The 7502-nt window shown below is 41.9% G+C and overlaps 1 long non-coding RNA gene across 1 annotated transcript; it reads left to right on the forward strand.

Annotated features, from left to right (window-relative positions):
• The first annotated feature begins 2822 nt into the window (after positions 1–2822).
• LOC116408904 lies at positions 2823–4775 on the forward strand. The gene is made up of 2 exons (XR_004221408.1): positions 2823–4050; positions 4157–4775. It is a non-coding gene; the product is annotated as an uncharacterized LOC116408904 (long non-coding RNA).
• The last annotated feature ends 2727 nt before the right edge of the window (positions 4776–7502 follow it).

A 7502-nucleotide genomic window follows, 5' to 3' on the forward strand; every position in this document is an offset into this window, starting at 1 on the left:
AGCTTCTTTCCCTACTTTTTGTTACAGGCATGGCTCCGCAGCCAAAGAAAGGAGGTGGCCGTTACCATCATTCAGGACGTGGAGGTAATGTGTCCTTATATGATTACTCTAATTAGATACTAATTAGCCTTTTGTTATACCAACATTATGGTTATCATTAGAAGAACTTTCTAACCAGCTATCAGTGTGTTCCCATTTTGGCACCAATCAATGAAATACCCCGACCCCTAATAACTATGTAAATGTAAAAATAAGTAGCATATACCGATTGAATACTTTATGGGATATAGGAAATAAAATAACAGGGAGAGTCAGTCATATTGGGCAATTCTCATGTAGTGAGTATTACAAGTCTGTCATTCTTCACAACTATAAGTTAGTTTGGGGTATCTGAAATGGTAAATGTGTCCATTTAATTTACTTTGTTTCTTTTGCTTGAAACTAGAAGCAGAAAAAGATCCTCAATGAAATCGAGGTACATCAGAAGATCTCGGGCCACAGAAACATCAGCGATTTTTATGGGGCATTTTATTATACAGCCTCTGTGAGACCATCACCATACGAAGGACTGTGGGTAAGTACAGATTTATTCAAACAGGTTACACATTTATGCACCTAATATATTTATTATAAACAAGGGTCCAGCACATGTGACCACTTCTCAGTAGCACCTGATGCTGCAGTCACACCCAGAATGTTTGTGTTGCCTATATGTCACTTGCAGCCACAAAAAAAAATAGTAGGACAGACCTACGCAAATCTATGTGCCAAATATTCTTTATTCTTTGTGTTGTAGGTTTCTACTGAGATTTGTACTGGTGAAACAGTGCAGTCTCTGATTAACACCAGGAAATCCATTGGTCCTGGATGGATCTCCTACATCTGTAAGGAGATACTAAAGGTATGTCACATGCAATGCTCCTCGGTGCTATTCTGGATATATCTAATTAATTAAACATGAAAAATATTTATATTTTCACTTTTGCTTTATTCTTTTCCCAGGGCCTGTGTCATCTGGAAAGGCAAGAGGTAATCCTCCATGATCTCAGCTTGAAGAATATTGTCATCACTTCAAGCGCAGACGTGAAAATCTGTAAGTGACGCTTAGAATCTGAAAAAAATGGATGTTTTTTCTTCATGTTGTTTATTGTTGGGGTTGTATTTATATATGAACATTAACATTCCTGCTTTTGCCATACAATTTCAGGTGAGTTTACCTTTGCCACGCTGGGAGGAAGAAGCAGTAGCACATCTGGCCCTTTACCATACATGGCGCCAGAAGTGCTCGCTAATTTCGGAGACACCAGCGTTCCGCACGATTGTAAGGTATTGTGATGTCTTCTCTCTTGCTTTTTATTTTAGAGTTAATGTCACCTTTATATAAAATGTATGTAGCTTACACAAGAGGAACTGCATGGAATGTTCTGCTCACTCACTTACATGCCCCTCTCATAACAGCAAATCCAAAGCTGTAATGTGGTTCCCGTGATATGAGAGGGAAATCTGAAGTAAGAGAGTGAAATGCATTTAAAGTGCAGGGAATAAGAATATAAGACACTAAGTCCCTTCATCTTCTTACACTTTATAGGGGTTTTTAACTCCATGTAACACACACGACTCTCAGATTTATTATCATGTGCCCCTGTGTATATTCTTCTCTAATACTTGTCTTTTCCTTTTAATTTAATATCCAGGGCGACATCTGGTCTCTGGGGATTGCGGCCATCTATATGGCTGAAGGGCATCTCCGTAAGTAAACCCTAGTGTGTGTGTATTATACTGCGTAACTGTTAGTAGAAGGGTCAGAGGGCCTGTATGTGTTATGTTGTAACATGAAATATTAAGTATTAATAACTAAGGGTCTGATTTACTAAAATTTGAATTTGCATTATTTCCACAAAATATTTACACAATTGTTTGAGGCATAAAAACCTTGAATTTGAATTTATAAGTATTTGATTTTTTGAGCTCAAAAAATGTCGCAATTTAGAGAATCTAGAAAACAAGAATGAAATAAATGAGCTAAAAACTGGCGACTCCTGTGTAAGTCAGTGAGTGGCGTAATTTCCATTGTCATGTTATTTTAAATGCACGTTTTGAAAAATCGTGATTTTAATAACATATTACTTTCTGATTCCTTGAAAACACAAGGAAAAAAAACACAATTGAGTTTTATCAGGATTCAAAACTGCTTGAAAATTTAAATGAAAGTAAATCACCCTCCATAAGTTGTATTTGTCAATCATCATATTCTTATGCTGTGTTTTCTTCTAACCTAGCGTTCTGCAAACTTCCCAGAGCAAAACTGATCAGGCGCGTCATTCACGGTCCCGCGCCAACATCATCACGGGACAAATGGTGAGTCATTTCCACTGAAACAGGGAAGGAGAGTGAGGGGGAGAGTGGGGAAATGGACAAGGAAGTGAGGGGGAGAGGGGGGGAATGGACAAGGAAGTGAAGGGGAGAGGGTGGGGAAACGGACAAGAAAGTGAGGGGGAGAGGGTGGGGAAATGGACAAGAAAGTGAGGGGGAGAGGGTGGGGAAATGGACAAGGAAGTGAGGGGGAGAGGGTGGGGAAATGGACAAGGAAGTGAGGGGGAGAGGGTGGGGAAATGGACAAGAAAGTGAGGGGGAGAGGGTGGGGAAATGGACAAGGAAGTGAGGGGGAGAGAGTGGGGAAATGGACAAGGAAGTGAAGGGGAGAGGGTGGGGTAATGGAGAAGGAAGTGAGGGGGAGAGGGTGGGGAAATGGACAAGGAAGTGAGGGGGAGAGGGTGGGGAAATGGACAAGGAAGTGAGGGGAGAGGGTGGGGAAATGGGAAAGGAGTGAGGGCAGAACTGGGCTGACAAATGCCAGAGGGGCTGCTGTAAGATGCCATAGACAGGTCATTATTTATTGGGTTTCTGTGTATTTGAAACACCAGGGCCTTTTTTATCCCCAGTCTGGGCACTTGGCTGTGCTGATTATATAAAATTAGATATAATATAACATGAACAAGTATAATTTTGCCTCTGTTTCATTTTTTCCAGGAGTAACAACTTCCATTCTTTTGTGAGTGAGTGCCTGCAGAAGAGTGCGGAGAGACGGCCAACTGCGAGGCAGCTTCTTGCGCACCCCTTCATCTCAGAGCTCTGGGATGAAAGGGGTGTAAAGAGGAGCCTCATGAGACATCTGCAGTGAGGTAGGGGAACCCCTCATTCTCATTATAGTTCCCTTGATGTATAGACTATAACCAACTACTGCTATTATTTATATAATATTCTCTGGCTTTCCCACATACACAATCATTCTGTAACTAAAACCGCCAGTAATAAAGGCTTGGATTGTATTAGGGCAGAGGTAACTAAACTAAGCCAAATCTAGGGAACAGTCAAACAAGCTGTGATGGGAGAACATGGTATTATTAAATAGTTGTAGTTGGCCTTTAAATTAGCATGTAATAGACCATGAAATGGCAAAAATTGTAAATGCGAATAATAAAAATGAACAAATTGCAGAATTATTACAAACAGCTACTCCATGGCTAACACTGAGCTATCTTTCCTTAGGCCTGACTCCACGAAGCCATGAAACAACTTGGCTGCCAACGGGGGAGGGACGGGGGCACATACAGGGGTCCTAAATACCGTCTTTGGACTCCTGCATAACATCTTGGTCCCGTTGGCAGCCCTTTGTGTTGGCTTCTTCATGAACAACTACATCTTCTGACAAATGCATCTGAGAAACAGCGGCTCTAGAAGATCGACGTAAGTATGGCATTTATTGTCATGTTTTATTCTTTGTTTACATTTCAAAGAAGAATGTATTGATGGCATAAATGCTTTGTTTATTGTATATTAATTTTTCCGTAGGCCTGACTCCACGAAGCCATGAAACAACTTGGCTGCCAACGGGGGAGGGACGGGGGCACATACAGGGGTCCTAAATACCATCTTTGGACCCCTGCATAACATCTTGGTCCCGTTGGCAGCCCTTTGTGTTGGCTTCTTTATGAACAACTGCATCTTCTGACAAATGCATCTGAGAAACAACGGCTTTAGAAGATCGACGTAAGTATGGCATTTATTGTCATGTTTTATTCTTTGTTTACATTTTCAAAGAAGAATGTATTTATGGCATAAATGCTTTGCTTATTGTATATTAATCTTTCCTTAGGCCTGAATCCACGAATCCATAAAACAACTTGGCTGCCAACGGGGGAGGGACGGGGGCACAAACAGGGGTCCTAAATACCATCTTTGGACCCCTGCATAACATCTTGGTCCCGTTGGCAGCCCTTTGTGTTGGCTTCTTTATGAACAACAGCATCTTCTGACAAATGCATCTGAGAAACAGCGGCTCTAGAAGATCGACGTAAGTATGGCATTTATTGTCATGTTTTATTCTTTGTTTACATTTTCAAAGAAGAATGTATTTATGGCATAAATGCTTTGCTTATTGTATATTAATCTTTCCTTAGGCCTGAATCCACGAATCCATAAAACAACTTGGCTGCCAACGGGGGAGGGACGGGGGCACAAACAGGGGTCCTAAATACCATCTTTGGACCCCTGCATAACATCTTGGTCCCGTTGGCAGCCCTTTGTGTTGGCTTCTTGATGAACAACAGCATCTTCTAACAAATGCATCTGAGAAGAAGAATATATATATATTTTTTTTTAACAATTTTTTTTATTGAGTTTAAATGTACATAGTTTGCTTTATATTGTTTCATTGTCAATTGCTTGTTGTACAGAAAGAAAGTAAATAAAGTATATTAACAACATAACCATAATAACATTGCAGTGTCTTTTTTGCTGATACCTAAGCTATTTATCCTTCAACCTTTGTTTCTGGTTACTAGCATGCCCTTCAGGGTCTTAGTGAAATATTGATGTTATATTTTAACCTTGTATCTGGGTGTGTAGGTCATTCAAGTGGGGGGATTTGGGACCGATATCCTCCTCGACCTGCAAATCTTAAGAGGGTTCTGCATCTACCCACGTTGACCATATTTTTTCACATTTTTGAGGGCACCCCCTCCTTATGTACATTAGCTTATATAGGGGTATGGCTTTGTTAATCATGGATTCCCATGCTGACACTCTAGGGCCCTCTGGTTATTTCCAGTATAAGGCAATCGTTTTTTTGCGTACAGTATTAGGAGTAGTGTTCTTTCGTCCCTTTTAGGTGATAGATCCTCTACCTGATTTAGCAGTATTACTGTTGGATCTAACTGGAGTACTAGATTAGTTCTGTTCCTTATAGTATTCACTACTTTCCCCCAGAAGCGTTGTGCCTGTGGGCAGCTCCACTCCTCTAGTATGCTTTCCCATTGGTCTGAATTGAGTTGGGGAATGTCTCTTTGCCATTTCTCACGTAATTTGGTGAGATTTGCATTGCCTGCCCTCGTCAGCTGAGCATAAAACATTGAGAGAGGTTTTTTGAGGTCCTCTATGTGAGTTAGGGTCTCTATATTTCTTGGGGTTATATCCGCTGTTAGACCTCCAAATTGGGTTCCAGTAGCATGGCGCAGTTGTAAGTATCTAAAAAGCATGGTATTGGGGAGAGAAAAAATGTGTTTCAGTTCTTGAAAGGCAAGCAGTTCGCCCTGTGGCATTATATCCGATATATATTTGATATTATGGCGTGCCCATATTCTGGGGTCAGGTATTGTTTGGAATTGCTCCAAGTTAGGATTATGCCATAAAGGGGTGTACTGCGAGCAGTGTGGTTGTGTCTTTGGGAAGGTTTGGAGTGCTTTCTTCCATGCAAAGAATACATTACTAATAAATGTATACAATAAACTTTAAATGATATTGGTCTGTGCTGTATTTTCTTATTAGGGAGCCAGTCAGAATCACCTGCAAGCCCACTGTTGGCTCATACCCATCATCCCTTTAATGAGTTCTAATGAGAGAAGTTAGAGAAGAGGGTACAGCCCACATCTAACTGAATCCCATAAACCCTCTTACTGTGCTTGTTTTATCCAGCCTGGTCCTGCTGGTGATTCCTGGCTTCTCCTAGTGGGTCCCATCATTATCTTTACTTGTAGGAAGCAGAATAGTCTCTAATGCCATTATTGATGCTACACACATTGGTGCACATAGAAAGATGAAAATGTTCTCAATATCCTTATCCTTTGAATTAGTTTCCATCAGTTCCACATGTTGGGCAGTTGAGTGTGCCCGATTAAATGTCGGCAATATTTGATTCACTGTAACAGTCCAACATTAGATTTAGAACAATAATATTAACATAGTAGTTGGAAGCCTCTCCAATTTGAAAAAAATCCTTTCTGACCAGTCCCTGAATCAACCTTGTAGCTAATTTCAGTAGCATTGTACCTTTTCACTTCCTAAAAATCCACCTAATTTCCCCCCCCAAGGCAAATTGCAGAGGCTCCAGAAGGGTTTTTGCCTTCCTCTGGATCAATTAGCAGTAAGGCAGGTTTTATTTAGGCATAAAAGTTTAATCTTAATAGATGTGTGTCTTTTTTCAAGCTAACTTGCCATGTTAAGATGCTGCATGGCTGTAGGTGGGACGTGACTGTTAGAAGTAGATTTTACTCCCACATTTACAGGATGATTTGGGCTTATCTAAAAACACAATCTATTTGTGAGATAACTCCATACTGCGCCTATTGTCAGGTGATGTGCCCTGTAATTACTTGTGTACAAATGGCAGGGAAACCAGTGTTTGGCACCTCACCAGTACAATGGGGCCAGCTGGCCGAGCCTGGGAAATAGAATCCGTCCCGTGTACTTGGGGACACTTCCCGTGAATTTGTCACTGACAGCTGCCTGTACCCTGCCTGCCCTCCCTTTGTTTAAGCTATGCCGGGGCCCTTTCATCTAATGCACTTAGCAGCAATCTCAGCCCTTCCCAGCACCCCCTGGCACCGCTACTCTTAGGTTGGGTTTAAGGCAGGGCAGAAAAGGAGATTTTGTGATACTCACCGTTAAATCCTTTTCTCTCAGGGCGTCTGTGGGACACAGGGACCATGGGGTATAGTATCTACCAGCAGGAGGCAGGACACTAGAAGAGGAAGAAGAGTACGAAGCCCCTCCTCCCTGCTACTATACCCCCGTGCATATCCTGTTAGCTCCAGTTTTGTCAAATGTTATCCAGGAACTATGTAAATGAAGGTAGAGAGAACTCCAGGATAGCCCGCTTCCGGGGGGGAAGCCCTGTGTCCCACAGACGCCCTGAGAGAAAAGGATTTAACGGTGAGTATCACAAAATCTCCTTTTCTCTTGCAGGTGTCTGTGGGACACAGGGACCATGGGGACATACCAAAGCTGCCCCAACAAGAGGGTGGGAGAAGCGAGGCTAGTATTTAATAATGAAGATGAATGTTGGATGCCGCAAAACCCCTTCGTTTTGTAATTGGTAGTGAGGACAGGCGTCCCAGTGAAGGCTCTGCAGACTTGTTTGGCTGACTTTTTGCACCGGAAGTCCCCTAATCCAATAGCCATAATGGAGTATGCTCTGGAACAAAGGGGAGGCGACTTCCTCCAAG

This window comes from Xenopus tropicalis, chromosome 2, assembly GCF_000004195.4.
Source record: "Xenopus tropicalis strain Nigerian chromosome 2, UCB_Xtro_10.0, whole genome shotgun sequence".
Classification (NCBI taxonomy): Eukaryota; Metazoa; Chordata; class Amphibia; order Anura; family Pipidae; genus Xenopus; species Xenopus tropicalis.